This window comes from Protopterus annectens, chromosome 3.part0 (assembly GCF_019279795.1).
Source record: "Protopterus annectens isolate FY-2018-M chromosome 3.part0, PAN1.0, whole genome shotgun sequence".
Classification (NCBI taxonomy): Eukaryota; Metazoa; Chordata; order Ceratodontiformes; family Protopteridae; genus Protopterus; species Protopterus annectens.
The window spans coordinates 1998478316-1998500815 of NC_056731.1; positions in this window are offsets into that span (position 1 = coordinate 1998478316).

The following is a 22500-nucleotide window of genomic DNA, read 5'->3' on the forward strand; positions in this document are numbered from 1 at the left end:
GTCCTAACATGCAGTTTTGGAGTGATTGACTGGCCCCAAAAAGTGTTGGACAGATTAGATATTAAAACAAGAAGGATGCTTCATGCTCACCAAATGATTTATAAAAATCAGTGTATACCAAGATTATATATTTCCCGTTCAGAAGGACGGATGGGCCTCCTTGAAATTGATTACATGTATAGATCTGCAATCGTGGGACTCCATACACATCTAATGACTTCACAAGATCCAAATGTAGTGAAAGTTTTGAAACATGAGGAGAAGAAATCTAAGATAACTTCTCTGCTTAATTTAGCAGGAGCATATCGACATCAAGCAGGAATGAAAATCAAACCAGAAGTAGATAAAAACCAGGCAGCGACTGAATGTGCCAAAAAACAAAAGAAAGCATATAAGGTGAAGGACCGGATGATAAGACAAGAAATGTGGAAAACACATAAACATTGTTGCAAGTATAGAAAACTTCTGGAAGAGCCTCATGCTGATCAAGAATGAACACAGGAATGGTAAAGGAGAGGTGAATTCAAACCAAGAAATGAAAGGTTAATATTGGCAGTCCAAGATAGTGGGCTACGTACATGCTGGTTTACAAAGTCCATTGAACATATGGAAGAAACAGACAAATGTAGGTTTTGTAAAACCAAATTGGAAACAGTCACACACCTTGTTGCTGGTTGCGACACACTAATGGCAGAAGGACTGTATACTGAAAGGCATAATAATGTGGTGAGACTGTTGCACTGGGGATTGTGCAAACATTATGGTATTGAAGTGGCTGAAAAACACTGGAAACATGAGCCACAAAGAATCATAGAAAATGATGAAGTTTATATCACATGGGATCATCCATTACCAACAGTTCAGAAGATAGATGTTAGAAAACCGGATATAGTGGTCCAAGAAAAGAAGACAAAAGTAGCATTGATCATTGAAATCACCACACCCATTGACTATAGTGTCTTGCGTACAGAGAGACACAAAGTCATAAAATACCAGGATCTGTAGGCAGAAATAAGAGCAATGTGGAAGAAAGATAACTAGACAGTTCCAATAGTAGTAGGAGCAACGGGTCTTATAAAAAATAATTTGCAATCATATTTAGATATGTTACCAATCCATGTAACCTCATACAAACTGCAGAAGGAGTCATTACTGAGGACATTGCAGGTGCTGCGAAGAGCACTTTAGGCTGACACCAAAGATTGAAACAATACTAATTTCATGAACTTTAATCATACTTTGAGTTAGGAATGGGGTCCATTCCCCGTCATGGTATTAGAAACCTAAAAGAATTGGAGAAATTAGAAAATGTGTCAGAGAAGCACATATCAGGCAAATGTTACACATCTGCAGACTGTATGCAGAAAATGAGAAACAGACATACAACATTTAAGAGATTAGAACCCTCCACTCAGTGCACTGACACTCTACAAATCATTTCATGATTAAACTGAGTCATGGAAGCATTTACAGAAGCTTAAGCGTTATCCAATTTCATGTTTAACAGTGCTCAGCTCATCCGCATGACCAATGGCAGCTAATGCCAGTTTACATAGGACATGACAGCAGTTAGACTTCAGTATTGCTATACAATGGGGAGTATCTTCTCATATCATTTGTACATTAAAGGAAAGTGTCCTTTGTAACCTGTCATGTATGTTAGTACCACAAAAGGATAACTGACTCAGAAACACTTTTTGTGGCATGTATGCGGTGTGCTTATCTATTTTTGAGCAGACTAAATGCTGAAAATGAGAGACTAGGACAGAGATGAAAAGGAGAAGCACAGTGTAGAACTGAAGGTGAGCAAATGAAGAATGAACAGGATGGAGGTGGGGTAGGAGCATATCTCTTAACTTCTTAGCTCAAAAAATTTGGTAGAAAGCCAAAACAATTGATAGGACAAAGTTAAAAAAAAAACAGACACAGATTGTAAATATTACAGTTATATTTGAAGAAAGGTGTTGTTATAACAGGTTTTGCATTAACATGCATTATCTGAAGGATATGAAGTCTGGGTCATTATTTAGTGGGTTTAATCACCAGTGATTTGCCAGAAAACTAATAGTCTTATGTGGAATACACAAACAATTATAAATCCTAAAATCCTGATAGTCTGCAAAATTATGGACCGTTGAGGGGTATGAGTAAGAGGCATATCCTTTGTTTGGGTGGGGGAACAGATGTCCATTTTATTTATTTAGGAGAAAGGAAGGTTGAGGAAAGAAGTAAGGGAAGTAAGAAGAAGGTAAGAGGGGGACGTTAGGTAGCAGTGAAAGACAGAAATGACTGACAGGGTGCGAGGTAACACAATGAGGAAGGGGGGAACACAAGTTAAAGGTGAAATAAGACCAACAGAGGAAGACAATAGTGAGAGGAGGATTGTGAAGCCAACAAAGGTGAGCATGCACACAAAAGGGTGGGGGACACCAGGCTGGGGAACAGTACTGGGTGTTTGCAGATGCAGTCTCTGTCAACTGAGACACGGTGGGCTATTACTCATCACTCTAGGTACTGTCATCACTTGGTCCTGACTCAGAAGACAGAGCCAGAAGAGTTCAACGAGCTGAGCCTTAGTCCAGTGCTGGACAAGGGCTCAACTCAATAAATCACTGCAGCATGGACTCTACGTAGCTGCAGGCATCCAGCCCCCAGTCAGTGATATTCTCCAGAATATCTGCCAGTTGCAGATGGGTGTTAAGGGTCTCTCATCCACTGACATTTCTTCTGGAGGATACCAATATTCCTGTCTCCAATGCAGGGCTACCTGAAGCAGGGGGTACAGCTAGGTCAGGAGGTGTAGAAGTAGCTCTGTCAGACTGAGACTCTGTTTCTATCTAAATACACACACACACACACACACACAGGTTTAAGGTTCTTGCAGTGGTGATGATAGTGATAGTGGTGTCACTACTTCCACATGTAGGGGGTGGTAGGCCTTGTCAGTGGGGTGGATGAGGTCAGTATGTTGCTGTATATAATAATAAAAGATTGGAGAGAAAAAAGTAAATGTGTATAAGAGAAAGGAGAGTGACAAAGAAGGTTGGGGAGAAGAAATACAAACATAAATGAAAACTGCATTCTTAATCATGTTGATAATGATACAGTTCAACAGAATACACTTTTCAAAGCAGTAAAAATTATCATGACTTTCAGAAACGTGTTGGCATATACAATTATGTGTGTGTGTGTGTGTGTGTGTGTGTGTGTGTGTGTATTTAGATATAGACAGAGAGATAGATAATCTCTCTCTATATAGATACAGATATAGATATTATAAGGGGGGCTGGGGGGCCTAACCAAAAGCCATTTTGTCATGCAATTTGACATAGAGAAGATTACGAAAACAAACTTGAAATATAAAAAATAAAATAAATAATACTAAATATAAAATAAAAAAAAAACAGAAGCAGGAATGTCTGTGGAGTGGTTATCTCTCTGTGCTTCCTTCTGTTTTTATTTTACATATAGAAGATTAATGACAATAGACAGTTAGTCAGGCCAGTGTGTGCCTGTGGTCAGAGATGCTAACAGTTATCCAAGAATACTATCTATATATATATATATATATATATATATATATATATATATATATATATATATATATATATATATACAAAGTATATACTTTACATACTGCTCAGACGTACATATCTCAGTTATAGGTGGCAGTCAATGGACAGCAACTTTTACTGTATATTGGGAAATATCAAGCAAAATACTAATTGTGGGGAATCAGTTTTTATTATATATTTATAGTTGTAAGGATATCAAGCCCTTGTCTACTTTTGGTGCTAGGCTGTACTTAAACTGGATATATTGTGCTTTGGTATATTAACAGGTGATTCTTTGTGTGGCACCAGCACTGTGGAACTGCCCCCACATAATGTAGGATTAGTAGCTTCTGATTATGATAGCAGGGATGACGTTGGTTGCCCCCATCTAATGTTACAGGGTTAGTAGCTTCTGATTATGATAACAGGGATAAAGCTGGTTGCCCCCATCTAATGTTGGAGGACTAGTAGCTTCTAATTATGATAACAGGGATGAAGCTGGTTGCCCCCATGTAATGTTGGAGGGTTAGTAGCTTTTTCTGATTATGATAACAGGGATAAAGCTTGTTGCCCCCTCCTAATGCTGGAGAGTTAGTAGCTTCTGATTATGATAACAGGGATGACGTTGGTCGCCCCCATCTAATACTGGAGGGTTAGTAGTTTCTGATTATGATAACAAGGATAAAGCTGGTTGCCCCCATCTAATGTTGGAGGGTTAGTAGCTTCTGATTATGGTAACAGGGATGAAGCTGGTTGCCCTCATCTAATGTTGGAGGGTTAGTAGCTCCTTTTGATTATGATAACAGGGATAAAGCTGGTTAAACCCACCTAATACTGGAGGGTTAGTAGCTTCTGATTATGATAACAGGGATGAAGATGGCACAGTCAGGAGGTTAAGAGTGGGTTATTGACACAGCAAGTGTGGCCACCACATCCCTTACATATATTATGGACACAGTCTCTATGCCTCTGAGTACCCAGGATACACAAACATTGGAGAAAGGACAAGCTCATGGGGCACTATCGATAAGGAATGTGTAATGGTTGCTAGACTTCAGATGTCTAAATCTGCCCCCTTAGCACTTGTGAGCATAGACATCCACAATGGGGGTTGGTAATAGTCCTCAATGGAGATATGGTTAATGCCCTCCCCCTGAGGTTTATGTTTCAGTAGATGCAGCCCAATAAATATGCAGGCTCATCATGGAGGCTAGTACCACAGGATTATGCCACCATAGTCATGGCAGAGATAGTGACAGTGATTCAGGTTGTGAATACTGACTTACAGGAGTGCATGTCCCGTATGTGTGATTCTTTGGACAGACTGAATCACACTCTGGATCATGCAGTGTCTTCTCTGAGTCATTTAGCAGGAGTGAGGTTCTGTCCTCACAGACAATAACCTGCTATATCCACAGATGTTAGCCTATGTGCCTGTGAATATGCAATACCCTGCTCCTGCAGAGCTAACACTTCCATGGCAGCATCTATTGTGGAGGTGTGTACTCTATACGTGTAGGTGAAGGCATCCCTATGGCCATAGCTTTTGTCATGCTGGTACATCTTCTAGTAGATACTGGTCAAGGTCACATAATACACCAGCATCTAGCCAGGGGTATGGTACAACTAGTGCAATCCCTGGCAGAGCCATTTCTCATGGACAGAGGAGTTCATGGGAAGTTAAGCCCTCTGTCTTGCATGACCTGGTCTTGTCCAGTAAGCTGAGCCAAAGTGCTGCAACAACATCTTAGGCTGTGTCACCTCAGAACCCCACACATACCACTACAACACCCAGCACATCACACACATCCCATGACCCTGACCCTTCTCTATGATAACACCCACCCCTCATGTTTCTGACACCTTCCCTAAAGGTACTTTTTCTTCTTATACACCTTATCACTCACTGTTGCACAACTTCCCGTGAAAGACAGGCACTCCTGCACTCCCTTCTCCACCTGTGCACATGATGATAGCTTGCCCTGCCCTTTGCACATTGTAACTTGGGTTGCCTTTGTCTGATCCACGTAATGGTCAGCCTATACCTGAGTAAGGACAGCCTGATGTTTTTGTATGCATTATGTTTATTGTATGTATCTGCTTAGCTTTTGTATAGTCATGTTGTATGACTGTGTGCAATCTGCTGCATCTTTGCTAGTGCCATGGCATACTGTACCTAGCTGCATGTACCCGACTCCATCTGACATGATCATTCACTGCTGCTGGCTTTTCCTCAGATTCCTCATCTTCCTCAACTTCTGCTGCCAGGAACTGCTCACCCTGCAAGTGCCCACCCTGCTGTAACTCCTTCCTAAGTATAATATGTTTAATATTTCACAGACAGTCAGTATTTTGGCACATGTGGCGCAGTCATACTGCAGGGCACCACCAGATGAATCTAGACAGTGGAGACATACCTTCAACAGCCCAAACAGATGTTCATTAATGTTTCTGGGCTTTGATAGTGCCCAGTTGTAGCTCTGGTCTATTTGTGTGGATTTCTGGTGAGTGTCATAATCCAAGGTTCCAGGGCACATCCTGCAACACCAACGAGATGTCCCTGTGGGAAGTGAACCCTTGCAAATTGTTAAAAGAGGTCATCTGTGTGCCATATGTGGTAGTCATGAAAACTGCCTGGGTTAGACTGCACACACATACCCTGTGCATTACAGACCACCTGGCAGCTGATGCAGTATTACTCATTGTGGTTCTTGTACCTCCTTCCCATTTCACCAGGTGAGGCTGTTATTTCAATATAGATACAGTCTCTGTCTCGTAGTACCTCACGGAAGTGTTCTATGTGACAGAACTACCTCATAGTGTTGGCGCTGGGGCACATGTGAATCCATATATGCCCCCCTCCACATGCTGAAACATGGCATTGGGAAACTGATGAAGTATTCTTGAGGCAGATGCCTGAGATACTCCAAATGTGTCCCCATTAGGTCACTTAAAAACCTCTGTAGCTAATATATTAAAAACTACACATACCTTAGTATCCACTGGGATAAGTACTCCATGACCCACCCCTGGGGCTGCAGATGAGACCGGCACATGTCTACTATTTGTTAAACGGTGTCCTTGTCCACACAATGCCAGTCTGCTATGTCAAGTGTCATTGAGGGCATAAAATGTCAAGCACAGTTGGATTATCCAGCACCTGTGTGGGAAACATTGTACACCATCAGGTATAGCAGCAGCAATTAGAACTTCTTGCAGATACACATTTAATAATGTTGCATCAACCCTAACATAGTTCAGTAATCTATTCCTCCTGAACAAAGGCATATGGCCGACTTCAAATATCAAGCAGGTACAGCTCCATTAAGTAGTATGCAAATGTCTCTGAATCACCCTGCCATCTTGTTTAACCTCATTACACAGTTGTTGGCATATAGCATGGCCGTCCATATTATTTGACCTAAACTCATCATGTAGCTGATTTTCTGAATCACAAACATCCTGCTTATGGCTGCTCATTGTGCAAATTAACTGACTAAGATTATAGGATCAAAGAGGTTACTAGTCTAACAGTCCTAGACTGTTTTTAAGCCTAACCGTTCATATCGGAATTTTCCCAATTATCAATGCCCATGGACTGGTGGTATATGCCTGTGCCCTAGGACATCTACAAACTGCCCAGTCCATAAGGGCTGCAGGTGACAACACAGAGATTAGGCAAAGTTTGCTGAATCTGGCCCAGTGTCTTGAATATTTATTTATTTTTATTTATTTGCAGATTGTTAACCGGGAAAGTCCATTGGGCCAAAATGAGCCCGTTTTCAATGCAGGCTCAGGGAGAAAAGCTCCATAAACAAATACTACAAAGCTAATATCAACAAAACAATACAATTTTCAAAACTACTAAAAGCACAGTAATATAGAAGACAGAATAATAACATTTGAGTGAGGTGTTGTAACAAAGCATTGAATGAAACTCAAAGTTCCATGAGGTGAGAGATAGGAAGAATTTGAGGAGGAGAGTAGAACAGTGAAAGGTGAAAAGGTTGAGTTATGAGAAAGGAAAAAGGGAGAGGGAGTGGAAATGAAATGAAGGGAGTCACTAGTGTAAGTTATGAGAAAGGAAAAAGGGAGAGGGAGCGGAAATGAAATGAAGGGAGTCACTAGGGTGAGTTATGAGAAAGGAGGAAAAGAAAAGGGAGTGGAAATGAAATGAAGGGAGTCCCTAGGGTGAGTTATGAGAAAGGTAAAAGGGAGAGAGAGTGGAAATGAAATGAAGGGAGTCACTAGGGTGAGTTATGAGAAAGGAGGAAAGGGAGTGGAAATGAAATGAAGGGAGTCCCTAAGGTGAGTTATGAGAAAGGAAAAAGGGAGAGAGAGTGGAAATGAAATGAAGGGAGTCACTAGGGTGAGTTATGAGAAAGGATAAAGGGAGAGGGAGTGGAAATGAAATGAAGGGAGTCACTAGGGTGAGTTATGAGACAGGAGGAAAGGGAAAGGGAGTGGAAATGTAATGAAGGGAGTCACTACAGTGAGTTGTGAGAAAGGAAAAAAATGGAGAGGAATGGAAACTAAATGAAAGGAGTTAATAGGCTGAGTTATGAGAAAGGAAAAAGGGAGAGGGCTGGAAATGAAATGAAGGGTGTCACTAGGGTGTGTTATGAGACAGGAGGAAAGGGAAAGGGAGTGGAAATGAAATGAAGGGAGTCCCCAGGGTGAGTTATGAGAAAGGAAAAAGGGAGAGGGAGTGGAAATGAAATGAAGGGAGTCATTAGGGTGAGTTATGAGAAAGGAAAAAGGGAGAGGAGTGGAAATGAAATGAAGGGAGTCATTAGGGTGAGTTATGAGAAAGGAAAAAGGGAGAGGGAGTGGAAATGAAATGAAGGGAGTCCCCAGGGTGAGTTATGAGAAAGGAAAAAGGGAGAGGGAGTGGAAATGAAATGAAGGGAGTCATTAGGGTGAGTTATGAGAAAGGAAAAAGGGAGAGGGAGTGGAAATGAAATGAAGGGAGGCATTAGGGTGAGTTATGAGAAAGGAAAAAGGGAGAGGGAGTGGAAATGAAATGAAGCAAGTCACTAGGGTGAGTTATGAGAAAGGAAAAAGAGAGAGGAAGTGGGAATGAAATGAAGGGAGTCACTAGGTGAGTTATGTAAAGGAAAAAAGGGAGAGGGAGTGAAAATGAAATGAAGGCAATCACTAGGTTGAGTTATGACACAGCAAAAAAAGGAGAGGGAGTGGAAATTAAATGAAGGGAGTTACTAGGCTGAGTTATGAGAAAGGAAAAAAGGGAGACAGAGTGGAAATGAAACAAAGAGAGTCACTAGGGTGAGTTATGAGAAAGGAAAAAGAGAGAGGGAGTGGAAATGAAATGAAGGGAGTCATTAGGGGTGAGTAATGAGAAAGGAAAAAGGGGAGAGGGAGTGGAAATCAAATGAAGGGAGTGACTAGGCCGAGTTATAAGAAAGGAAAAAAGGGAGAGTGAGTGGAAATGAAATGAAGGGAGTCACTAGGGTGAGTTATGAGAAAGGAAAAAAGGAGAGGAAGGGGAAATTAAATGAAGGGAGTCGCAAGGGTAAGTTATGAGAAATGAAAAGGGAGAGGGAGTGGAAATGAAATGAAGGGAGTCACTAGGCTGAGTTATGAGAAAAGAGGAAAGGAAGAGAGAGTGGAAATGAAATGAAGGGAGTGACTAGGGTAAGTTATGTAAAGGAAAAATGGGAGAGGGAGCGGAAATGAAATGAAGGGAGTCACTAGCGTGAGTTATAAGATGGAAGAAGGGAGAGGGAGTGGAAATGAAATGAAGGGAGTCACTAGGCTGAGTTATGAGAAAGGAAAAAGAGAGAGGGAGTGAAATGAAATGAAGGGAGTCACTAGGGTGAGTTATGAGAAAGGAAAAAAGGAGAGGAAGGGGAAATTAAATGAAGGGAGTCACAAGGGTGAGTTATGAGAAAGGAAAAGGGAGAGGGAGTGGAAATGAAATGAAAGGCGTCACTAGGGTGAGTTATAAGAAAGGAAAAAGGGAGAGGGAGTGGAAATGAAATGAAGGGAGTCACAAGGGTGAGTTATGAGAAAGGAAAAAAGGGAGAGGGAGTGGAAATGAAATGAAGGAAGTCCCTAAGGTGAGTTATAAGAAAGGAAAAAGGGAGAGGGAGTGGAAATGAAATGAAGGGAGTAACTAGGGTGAGTTATGAGAAAGGAAAAAGGGAGAGGGAGTGGAAATTAAATGAAGGGAGTCACTAGGATGAGTTATGAGAAAGGAAAAAGGGAGAGGGAGTTTAAATGAAATGAAGGGAGTCACTAGGGTGAGTTATGAGAAAGGAAAAAAGGGAGAGGGAGTTGGAAATGAAATGAAGGGAGTCACTAGGGTGAGTTATTAGAAAGAAAAAAAGGGAGAGAGTGTAAATGAAATGAAGGGAGTCACTAGGGTGAGATATGAGAAAGGAAAAAGGCAGAGGGAGTAGAAATAAAATGAAGGGAGTCACTAGGGTCATTTATGAGAAAGAAAAGGGAGAGGTAGAGGAAATGAAATGAAGGGAGTCACTAGGATGAGTTATGAGAAAGGAAAAAGGGAGAGGGAGTGGAAATGAAATGAAAGGAGTCACTAGGGTGAGTTATGAGAAAGGAAAAGGAGAGGGAGTGGAAATGAAATGAAGGGAGTCACTAGGGTGAGATATGAGAAAGGAAAAAAGGCAGAGGGAGTAGAAATAAAATGAAGGGAGTCACTAGGGTGAGTTATGAGAAAGGAAAAAAGGGAGAGGGAGTGGAAATGAAATGAAGGGAGTCACTAGGGTGAGTTATGAGAAAGGAAAAGAGAGGGAGTGGAAATAAAATGAAGGAGTCACTAGGGTGAGTTATGAGAAAGGAAAAAGAGGGGAGGAAATGAAATGAAGGAGTCACTAGGGTGAGTTATGAGAAAGGAAAAGGGAGAGGAGTGGAAATGAAATGAAGGGAGTCACTAGGGTGAGTTATGAGAAAGGAAAAAGGAGAGGGAGGAAATGAAATGAAGGGAGTCACTAGGGTGAGTTATGAGAAAGGAAAAGGGAGAGGGAGTGGAAATGAAATGAAGGGAGTCACTAGGGTGAGTTATGAGAAAGGAAAAAAGGGATAGGGAGTGTAAATGAAATGAAGGGAGTCACTAGCGTGAGTTATGAGAAAGACAGAAAGGGAGAGGGAGTGGAAATGAAATGAAGGAGTCACTAGGGTGAGTTATGAGAAAGGAAAAAGGGAGAGGGAGTGGAAATGAAATGAAGGGAGTCACTAGGGTGAGTTATGAGAAAGGAAAAAGGGAATGGAGTGGAAATGAAATAAAGGGAATCACTACGGTGAAATATGAGAAGGGAAAAAATGGAAAGGGAGTGGAAATGAAATGAAGGGAGTCACTAGGTGAGTTATGTAAGGAAAAAGGAGAGGGAGGAAATGAAATGAAGGAGTCACTAGGGTGAGTTATGAGAAAGGAAAAAGGAGAGGAGTGAACTGAAATGAAGGGAGTCACTAGGGTGAGTTATGAGGGGAGAAAAAAGACAGGAAGTGGAAATGAAATGAAGGGAGTCACTAGGGTGAGTTATGAGAAAGGAGGAGAGGGAGTGGAAATGAAATGAAGGGAGTCACTAGGGTGAGTTATGAGAAAGGAAAATGGGGAGAGGGAGTGGAAATGAAATTAAGGGAGTCACTAGGGTGAGTTATGAGAAAGGAAAAAGGAAGTGGGAGTGGAAATGAAATGAAGGGACTTGCTAGGGTGAGTTATGAGATAGGAAAAGGGAGAGAGAGAGTGGAAATGACATGACGGGAGTCACTAGGGTGAGTTTTGTTAAAGGAGAAAGGGAGAGGGAATGGAAATGAAATGAATGGAGTCACTAGGGTGAGTTATGAGAAAGGAAACGGAGAGGGAGTGATTATGAAATGAAGGGAGTCACTAGGGTGAGTTATGAGAAAGGAAAAAGAGAGAGGGAGGAAATGAAATGAAGGAGTCACTAGGGTGAGTTATGAGAAGGAAAAAGGGAGACGGAGATGAAATGAAATGAAGAGAGTCACTAGGATGAGTTATGAGAAAGGAAAAAGGAAGTGGGAGTGGAAATGAAATGAAGGGAGTCACTAGGGTGAGTTATGAGAAAGGAAAAAGGGAGAGGGAGGAAATGAAATGAAGGAGTCACTAGGGTGAGTTATGAGAAAGGAATAAGGGAGAGGGAGTGGAAATGAAATGAAGGGAGTCACTAGGGTGAGTTATGAGAAAGGAAAAGGGAGAGAGAGAGTGGAAATGACATGACGGGAGTCACTAGGGTGAGTTATGAGAAAGGAATAAGGGACAGGGAGTGGAAATGAAATGAAGGGAGTCACTAGGGTGAGTTATTAGAAAGGAGCAAAAGGAAAGGGAGTGGAAATGAAATGAAGGGAGTCACTAGGGTGAGTTATGAGAAAGGAAAAAGGGAGAGCGAAAGGAAATGAAATGAAGGGAGTCACTTGGATGAGTTAAGAGACAGGAAAAAGGAGAGGGAGGAAATGAAATGAAGGAGTCACTAGGGGTGAGAAAGGAAAAAGGAGAGGGAGTGGAAATGAAGGGAGTCACTAGGGTGAGTTATGAGAAAGGAAAAGAGAGGAGTGAAATGAAATGAAGGAGTCACTAGGTGAGTTATGAGAAAGGAAAAGGGAGAGGGAGTGGAAATGAAATGAAGGGAGTCACTAGGGTGAGTTATGAGAAAGGAAAAAAGAGAGGGAGTGAAAATGAAATGAAGGGAGTCACTAGGTGAGTTATGAGAAAGGACCAAAGGGAGAGGGAGTGGAAATTAAATGAAGGGAGTCACAAGGGTGAGTTATGAGAAAGGAGAAACTGGAGAGGGAGTGGAAATTAAATGAAGGGAGTCACAAGGGTGAGTTATGAGAAAGGAGAAACTGGAGAGGGAGTGGAATTGAAATAAAGGGAGTCACTAGGGTGAGTTATGAGAAAGGTGAAAAGGGAGAGGGAGTGGAATTGAAATTAAGGAAGTCACTAGGGTGAGTTATGAGAAAGGAAAAAGGGAGGGAGTGGAAATGAAATGAAGGGAGTCACTAGGGTGAGTTATGAGAAAGGAAAAGGGGAGAGGGAGTTGAAATGAAATGAAGGAAGTCACTAGGGTGAGTTATGAGATAGGAGAAAAGGAGAGGGAGGAAATGAAATGAAGGAGTCACTAGGGTGAGTTATGAGAAAGGAAAAGGGAGAGTGGAAATGAAATGAAGGGAGTCACTAGGATGAGTTATGAGAAAAGAAAAAGGAGAGGGAGTGGAAATGAAATGAAGGGAGTCACTAGGGTGAGTTATGAGAAAGGAAAAAGGGAGAGGGAGTGGAAATGAAATGAAGGGAGTCACTAGGGTGAGTTATGAGGAAATGAAATGAAGCGAGTGGAAATGAAATTAAGTGAGTCACTAGGGTGAGTTATGAGAAAGAAAGGGAGAGGGAGTGGTAATGAAATGAAGGGAGTCACTAGGCTGAGCTACGAGAAAGGAAAGGAGAGGGAGGAAATGAAATGAAGGAGTCACTAGGGTGAGTTATGAGAAGGAAAAGGAGAGGGAGGAATGAAATGAAGGGAGTCACTAGGGTGAGTTAGGGTGAGTTATGAGAAAGGAAAAGGGAGGGAGTGGAAATGAAATGAAGTGAGTCACTATGGTGAGTTATCAGAATGAAAAAGGGAGTGGGAGTGGAAATGAAATGAAGGGAGTCACTAGGTGGAGTTATGAGAAAGGAAAAATGGAGAGGGAGTGGAAATGAAATGAAGGGGTCACTAGAGTGAGTTTTGAGAAAGGAAAACTGGAGAGGGAGTGGAAATGAAATGAAGGGGTCACTAGAGTGAGTTTTGAGAAAGGAAAAATGGAGAGGGAGTGGAAATGAAATGAAGGGAGTCACTAGGGTGAGTTATGAGAAAGGAAAAAGGGAGAGGGAGTGGAAATGAAATGAAGGGAGTCACTAGGTTGAGTTATGAGAAAGGAAAAAGGACAGGGAGTGGAAATGATATGAAGGGAGTCACTAGGGTGAGTTATGAGAAAGGAAAAAGGGAGAGGGAGTGGAAATGAAATGAAGAGTCACTAAGGTGAGTTATGAGAAAGGAAAAAGGGGGAGGAAATGAAATGAAGGGAGTCACTAAGGTGAGTTATGAGAAAGGAAAAAGGGGGAGGAAATTAAATGAAGGGAGTCACTAGGGTTAGTTATGAGAATGGAAAAAGAGAGAGGGATTGGATATGAAAAAAGGGAGTCACTACGGTGAGTTATGAGAAGGGAAAAAGGGAGAAAAGTGGAAACGAAATGAAGGGAGTCACTAGGGTGAGTTATGAGAAAGGAAAAAGGGAGAGGGAGTGGAAATGAAATGAAGGGAGTCACTAGGGTGAGTTATGAGAAAGGAAAAGGGAGAGGAGTGGAAATGGAATGAAGGGAGTCACTAGGGTGAGTTATGAGAAAGGAAAAGGAGAGGGAGTGGAAATGAAATGAAGGGAGTCACTAGGGTGAGTTATGAGAAAGGAAAAGGGAGAGGGAGTGGAAATGAAATGAAGGGAGTCACTAGGGTGAGTTATGAGAAAGGAAAAAGGGAGAGGGAGTAGAAATGAAATGAAGGGAGTCACTAGGGTGAGTTATGAGAAAGGAAATAAAGGAGAGGGAGTTGAAATGAAAGGAGTTACTAGGTGAGTTATGAGAAAGGAAAAAGGGAGAGGGAGTGGAAATTAAATGAAGGGAGTCACTAGGGTGAGTTATGAGAAAGGAAAAGGGAGAGGGAGTGGAAATGAAGGAGTCAATAGGTGAGAAAGGAAAATGGGAGAGGGAGGAAATGAAATGAAGGGAGTCACTAGGGTGAGTTATGAGAAAGGAAAAAAGGGAGAGGGAGTGGAAATGAAATGAAGGGAGTCACTAGGGTGAGTTATGAGAAGGAAAAAGGGAGAGGGAGTGAAATGAAGGGAGTCACTAGGGTGAGTTATGAGAAGGAAAAAGGGAGAGGGAGTGGAAATGAAATGAAGGGAGTCACTAGGGTGAGTTATGAGAAAGGAAAAAAGGAGAGGGAGTGGAAATGAAATGAAGGGAGTCACTAGGGTGAGTTATGAGAAAGGAAAAAGGTGAGGGGGAGGAAATGAAATGAAGGAGTCACTAGGGGGAGTTATGAAAGGAAAAAAGGAGAGGGTGGAAATTAAATGAAGGGAGTCACTAGTGTGAGTTATGAGACAGGAGAAAAGGGAGAGGGAGAAGAAATTAAATGAAGGGAGTCATTAGCCTGAATTATGAGAAAGGAAAAAAGGGAGCGAGTGGAAATTAATTGAAGGGATTCAATAGGGTGAGTTAGGAGAAAGGAAAAGGGGAGAGGGAATGGAAATGAAATGAAGGGGTCACAAGGGTGAGTTATGAGAAGGGAAAAGGGAGAGGGAGTGGAAATTAAATGAAGGGAGTCACTAGGGTGAGTTATGAGAAAAGGGAGAGTGAGTGGAAATGAATTGAAGGGAGTCACTAGGCTGAGTTATAAGAAAGGAAAAAGGGAGAGGGAGTGGAAATGAAATGAAGGGAGTCACTAGGGTGAGTTATGAGAAAGGAAAAAAGGGAGAGGGAGTGGAAATTAAATGAAGGGAGTCACTAGGTTGAGTTATGAGAAAGGAAAAAGGGAGAGGGAGTGGAAATGGAATGCAGGGAGTCACTAGGCTGAGTTATGACAAAGGTGGAAAGGGAGAGGGAGTGGAAATGAAATGAAGGGAGTCACTAGGGTGAGTTATGAGAAAGGAAAAAAGAGAGAGGGAGTGGAAATGAAACAAAGGGAGTCACTAGGGTGAGTTATGAGAAAGGAAATAATGGAGAGGGAGTGGAAATGAAATAAAGGGAGTCACTGGGGGGGGTTATGAGAAAGGAAAAAGGGAGAGGGAGTGGAAATTAAATGAAGGGAGTCACTAGTGTGAGTTATGAGACAGGAGAAAAGGGATAGGGAGAAGACATTAAATGAAGGGAGTCATTAGCCTGAGTTATGAGAAAGGAAAAAAGGGAGAGGGAGTGGAAATTAAATGAAGGGAGTCACTAGGATGAGTTATATAAAGGAAAAAAGGGAGAGGAAGTGGAAATGAAATGAAGGGAGTCACAAGGGTGAGTTATGAGAAGGAAAAAGGGAGAGGGAGTAGAAATGAAATGAAGGGCGTCACTAGGGTGAGTTATGAGAAAGAAGAAAGGGAGAGGGAGTGGAAATGAAATAAAGGGAGTCATTAGGGTGAGTTATAAGAAAGGAAAAAGAGAGAGGGAGTGGAAATGAAATGAAGGGAGTCACAAGGGTGAGTTGTGAGAAGGAAAAAGGGAGAGGGAGTGGAAATTAAATGAAGGGAGTCACTAGGTTGAGTTATGAGAAAGGAAAAAAGGGAGAGGGAGTGGAAATGGAATGAAGGGAGTCACTAGGCTGAGTTATGACAAAGGTGGAAAGGGAGAGGGAGTGGAAATGAAATGAAGGGAGTCACTAGGGTGAGTTATGAGAAAGGAAAAAAGAGAGAGGGAGTGGAAATGAAACAAAGGGAGTCACTAGGGTGAGTTATGAGAAAGGAAAAAATGGAGAGGGAGTGGAAATGAAATAAAGGGAGTCACTAGGGGGAGTTATGAGAAAGGAAAAAGGGAGAGGGAGTAGAAATGAAATGAAGGGCGTCACTAGGGTGAGTTATGAGAAAGAAGAAAGGGAGAGGGGAGTGGAAATTAAATGAAGGGAGTCACTAGGATGAGTTATATAAAGGAAAAAAGGGAGAGGGGAGTGGAAATTAAATGAAGGGAGTCACTAGGATGAGTTATATAAAGGAAAAAAGGGAGAGGAAGTGGAAATGAAATGAAGGGAGTCACAAGGGTGAGTTATGAGAAGGAAAAAGGGAGAGGGAGTAGAAATGAAATGAAGGGCGTCACTAGGGTGAGTTATGAGAAAGAAGAAAGGGAGAGGGAGTGGAAATGAAATAAAGGGAGTCATTAGGGTGAGTTATAAGAAAGGAAAAAGAGAGAGGGAGTGGAAATGAAATGAAGGGAGTCACAAGGGTGAGTTGTGAGAAGGAAAAAGGGAGAGGGAGTGGAAATTAAATGAAGGGAGTCACTAGGTTGAGTTATGAGAAAGGAAAAAAGGGAGAGGGAGTGGAAATGGAATGAAGGGAGTCACTAGGCTGAGTTATGACAAAGGTGGAAAGGGAGAGGGAGTGGAAATGAAATGAAGGGAGTCACTAGGGTGAGTTATGAGAAAGGAAAAAAGAGAGAGGAAATGAAACAAAGGGAGTCACTAGGGTGAGTTATGAGAAAGGAAAAAATGGAGAGGGAGTGGAAATGAAATAAAGGGAGTCACTAGGGGGGGTTATGAGAAAGGAAAAAGGGAGAGGGAGTGGAAATTAAATGAAGGGAGTCACTAGTGTGAGTTATGAGACAGGAGAAAAGGGATAGGGAGAAGACATTAAATGAAGGGAGTCATTAGCCTGAGTTATGAGAAAGGAAAAAAGGGAGAGGGAGTGGAAATTAAATGAAGGGAGTCACTAGGATGAGTTATATAAAGGAAAAAAGGGAGAGGAAGTGGAAATGAAATGAAGGGAGTCACAAGGGTGAGTTATGAGAAAGGAGGGAAGGGAGAAGGAGTGGAAATTAAATTAAGGGAGTCACTAGGGTGAGTTATAAGAAAGGAGGGAAGGGAGAGGGAGTGGAAATGAAATGAAGGGAGTCACTAGGATGAGTTATGTAAAGGAAAAAAGGGAGAGGAAGTGGAAATGAAATGAAGGGAGTCACAAGGGTGAGTTATGAGAAAGGAAAAAAGGGAGAGGAAGTGGAAATGAAATGAAGGGAGTCACTAGGATGAGTTATGAGAAAGGAAAAAAGGGAGAGGAAGTGGAAATGAAATGAAGGGAGTCACAAGGGTGAGTTAGAAAGGAGGAAAGGGAGAGGGAGCAGAAATGAAATGAAGGGAGTCACAAGGGTGAGTTATAAGAAAGGAGGGAAGGGAGAGGGAGTGGAAATGAAATTAAGGGAGTCACTAGGATGAGTTATGAGACAGGAAAAAGGGAGAGGGAGTGGAAATGAAATGAAGGGAGTCACAAGGGTGAGTTATAAGAAAGGAGGGAAGGGAGAGGGAGTGGAAATGAAATGAAGGGAGTCACTAGGATGAGTTATGTAAAGGAAAAAAGGGAGAGGAAGTGGAAATGAAATGAAGGGAGTCACAAGGGTGAGTTATGAGAAAGGAAAAAAGGGAGAGGAAGTGGAAATGAAATGAAGGGAGTCACAAGGGTGAGTTAGAAAGGAGGAAAGGGAGAGGGAGCGGAAATGAAATGAAGGGAGTCACAAGGGTGAGTTATAAGAAAGGAGGGAAGGGAGAGGGAGTGGAAATGAAATTAAGGGAGTCACTAGGATGAGTTATGAGACAGGAAAAAGGGAGAGGGAGTGGAAATGAAATGAAGGGAATCACTAAGATGAGTTATGAGAAACTGATGACTGTCTTTTATTAAGCAAGAATTTACCAGTGGTAGTAGGTAATGTTTTAGAAATCTTTCAATCATCTAATGAAGTGTAAGGATTGTGTTGTATTCAGCTATATTGGTGGGGGAATTGAAGACCTTCTTTATTCTGGTTGTTAAGGAAGCTATGTATCTGGGTTTAAAACTGCAATATTCCTGTGTAGATACAATAGGGGTAAATTGTAAGGAGGTGCTGATTAAAATTGGAAATATGTATGTAAATCTCTATACAGGTCTTACCATATTGAGGAAAATCAATGCTATTCAAATGATGATTCTTCCACTTATATTCTATCTGTTGGGAAATATTCTACTTTCTCATCGATTTTTAGAACCTATACAAAGGGATAAAGATGGTGCAATTCTAGAAAAGAAAGATAGGAGAATTTCAGCTTCAGTGGTGCATATGCCTCATTTTATGGCGGCTAAGATTCCCCATTGAGTGAGATATGCTGTAGGCTTTCAATTAAGTAATATAATGCACTATTTTGAGGATGACATTCAGGAAGATGAAGGGATGAGTCTGTTGGTACTAAGTGGGTAGGGAGAGTTTATTGGAAAGTGGCTAGAGAGGCTTGGAGATGAAAGCCAATGATTTGTGAATCTACAGTGGGGGCAGGGCCAACTGATATGATTTGGTAATATCCTAGCTCAAAAAAATATTCAGTAGAACAATGAAAGTTTAGTTAAATAGAGGAATAATCACATGGATACAGGTCCTTAGCTCTAAAACTGATTTAGTGTTGTAGAGGATTAAACCCCTACATTATGAGTATGACTTATCCACCTATGAGTGGCTCACATATCTCCAGAATAGGCAAAGTTGGGTACAAAATATTCATCTACCAGAAAAGAAGGAACATATTCTTCCCTAGACAAAGTGGATAAGATTGAAAAGGGTAGAGCGAGCTTCACTAGAGAAAATTAAATTATGCTAGAAAGCCATTTTGTTTATATAAGGTAACAAGAAGCACTGGCTTTTTCTAAGGAACAGTGGGATCATATAGAGGGATCTATGGGTAAATTGAAAAAAAACGTCCAAGTGTTGTGATCAACAACCAAGAACTCTTTTAAGATGGCATTTAACTCTGAACATGCATCTTCAGATGGGAGTATCACGGAACAGTCATTGTTGGGAATGTGGTAAAATTTAGCAGGTGATCTCAATATGTTCTTGTACTGCTCTGAAATCCAGGTATATTGGAGCTTCCTCTGAAATAAGTTTAATTCTTTAATTGACATATCTTTGGGCCGCAGTTGGGAATACTGGAACTTTGGCTTGTTTTCTTGGGAAATGTTTTTACAAAACAGCCATTAGAAGTATATTGGATGTTTGCTAATGTTATAAAGTTACCATGTGCTAAACATTGGAAAGCAAGAGTGGTCATAGTAGAGGGTCAGTTGAACAGTTTTCTAAGATGTCACCTCGGTAATATTTTTTGCTCTTTTAAAAATGTTGGGAATTTTGATAATATCCCACCTCAATGGAAAACGATACAAGAAAGTTTAATGAATGATGTTTTATTTCTCCCCAGGTGATATTAAATCTAGAATCAATTTCATTTTCTGGTGTTACTGATAGATGGTTTATCTACCTTTGCTTAATTAGTTAAATGCTCAGTAACTGAATGCATATATGGCTTGCAATCATAGTAAAACGTTTGTTTTTGTTTTTGTGTTTTTGCTGTGATTCATGTTAATATTGTAATCTGTCTTTTGAAGATAAAGATAAAAAATCAGGAGCAAGAGCGAAGCAGAACCAAGCAAAGTAAAGCCAAGTCAGGCCAAAATATGTCCATAAAGCTTTAATAGTTCACTGCAGGTCAGATAAGCGCTTTCACTCATATAAAAGAGCTTCATCAGATCACATCACAAAGACCAATACTCATAGAGGCTATATATATAGATAGAACATAGTCTCCATCAACCTATCAAACACAACACCTACTTGTATATTAATGAGAAAAACAACATAATGAGATGTGTATTGTCAAACCTGGTATATATCTTGAATATGTACATAGATCTAAAACATACTAAATAAAATTAGACACATAATAAAAAATATATATACTTGTGAACATTGCAGATGAATAAACATACATCTAAAATCACATTAAGACTTCTACAATTTACATTTTACATTCCTACGCTTCTTAAGTATGGGCTTAATAGAGGCTCTCTCGTTAAGGCCAGAGCACCTATCTGCTCTTAGCCTAACTATCCATTTGCTCTCTCTACTCTCAGTATGATTCCTAATATCGCCCCCCCCCGTATATTAGGTCTAATAATCTCAAGGGCTCTAAATAGAAAATAGTGGTCAGTCCCAGCTTGAACCACGTTTGGCTAGAGCATTATGTAAAGAAGCCTTCCTTATATGATGAAGATGTTCGCGTATCCTATCTCTAAAACGGCGATTCGTTTTGCCAACATAAAATGCACCACATACCTGGCATACTGCCAGGTAAACTATATGAGTGGTTTCACAGGTGACATCAGCTTGTGTACTAAAACTGGTCTGTAAATCAGGATGTAGAAAATGAGTATTGGTATCAATAGAACTACAGAAGCTACAATGTCCACAGGGTTTAGTATACTTAAAATCCATACATTGCTCATCTCTCTTAGAATAACAGAGCATTCTCCTTAAGTTAAGTTTGTTCCTATAAAGGAACAAAGGTTTAGCACCGACTATCTCACCTATAGTTTCATCAGTGCAAGGAATCGGCCAATGTTTGGTAATAATACTCCTAATAGCTGAGCAGTCAGTACTAAAAGGTAAAGAAATTCTGACTCGAGATACACCCTCACATCTATCTCTCTCAATATTGTCTCTCTTAACATTGACATCCGGTCCAAAGTATGGAGCGGCCCTATTCAATCTGAGTTCACTGATGTCAATGAGGTTAGAGTCAACCTCATGTAAATCATAGCCACGCTCCACTAACCTCTGTTTCAAATCAGCTACTTCAGTCAAAAAACCATTATCAGTGGCATTCAATCTAGAGGTCCTCATTCCTTGACCTCTAATGATGTTCTTAAAAATGTGCTGTGGGTGCATACTATCACGCATCAACAGTGTATTGAAATTACAGGGTTTCCTATAAACCCCAGTATTAACTAAACCACATTCTAGCCTTTCAACATATAAATCTAGGAATTCTATCCTAGATCTAGAGTAGTTCATACTGAAATTCAAATAATCTGTTAACTGGTTCATAGTAGTATGGAACCTAAACAATCCATCCATACTACCTCTCCACAAAACAAAAACATCATCGACAAAACGTCGATAAAGCACCACTTGCTGGTTAAACTCATCCAGTCTAAACAAGGCCTCATATTCCCAGTGCGCCAAAAACATGTTGGCATAACTATTAGCGCAGGGTGTGCCCATAGCAACCCCACCTTGTTGTTGGTAAAAAGTGTCGTCAAATGTAAAGAAGTTGTTCTCCAGAATCAATTCTAAAAAATGTGCCACCAGGTCCACCTGGACTGGTGTATAATTACTATGTGATAAAAGATAATCAGTAATGTAGGTTATCCCCAATTCGTTCAGAAGAACGGTAAATAGAGACAGTATGTCAAACGTTACAAATGTTAAGCTATCTAGGTCATTAAGACCTTGCAAACAGTCATAAAGATCTGATAAAAATTGTTTCAAGTCCCTAAGTACTACACTATTGTTATTCAGTACAGGGCGTAGATGTTTCTCCACATAAACAGACATATGCTCGGTAACCCAACCCTGTCCCGATACAATTGGTCTCATTGGAGGGTCCCTAGCATCTTTATGAATCTTGGGAAGTCCTGGTATTGTCGGGACAAGGGGAGTTCTAATGGAAAGATAGTCATACAACTCATGATCTAAGACACCACCTTTAAACATATCAAGGAGTGTATTACTAACATAGGTAATAGTAGCTTGAACAGATTGTTCATTGGCTAATGTATAAAATCTATCGCTCAACAATGTAATCATGGCATCATGATATTTGTCAGTATCCATTATAACTATCCGACCACCTTTATCAGCTGGTCTTATGGTTATAGAGGGTAAAGACTGTAAGTTACGTAGATTCTCCCTCTCTGCTGCACTCAAATTACCCTTCCTCCTATGTCTAGAAGTGAGGAAATACTCATATAAATCGTCTTCTGTCAATTTCAGGTATGCCTCAACAAGGGGATGATTAGGAGGTACAAAATCACTCAGTTTCTTAAACCTTGGCGGCCTATTAAATCTATTAGAATCAGACTCATTTCCTATGTTGTCATGAAACAATAATTTAAGCATCACGTTACGACAAAACAACCTCATATCCATAACAGTGTCAGCAAAGTTACTATGAGCACTTGGTATAAAGCTGAGGCCTTTGTTTAACAAACTCTTATCAAATTCAGTTAACACATATTTCGAGATGTTACAGACCAGTGAGTCAACCGGGGTTAAGCTCTCACCTAAATTTAATTCAACTTGCTCCTCCACATCTTTTTGATTGTTTGATGTGGCACAAATTCCTCTGATAATTTTCGTTTCTGT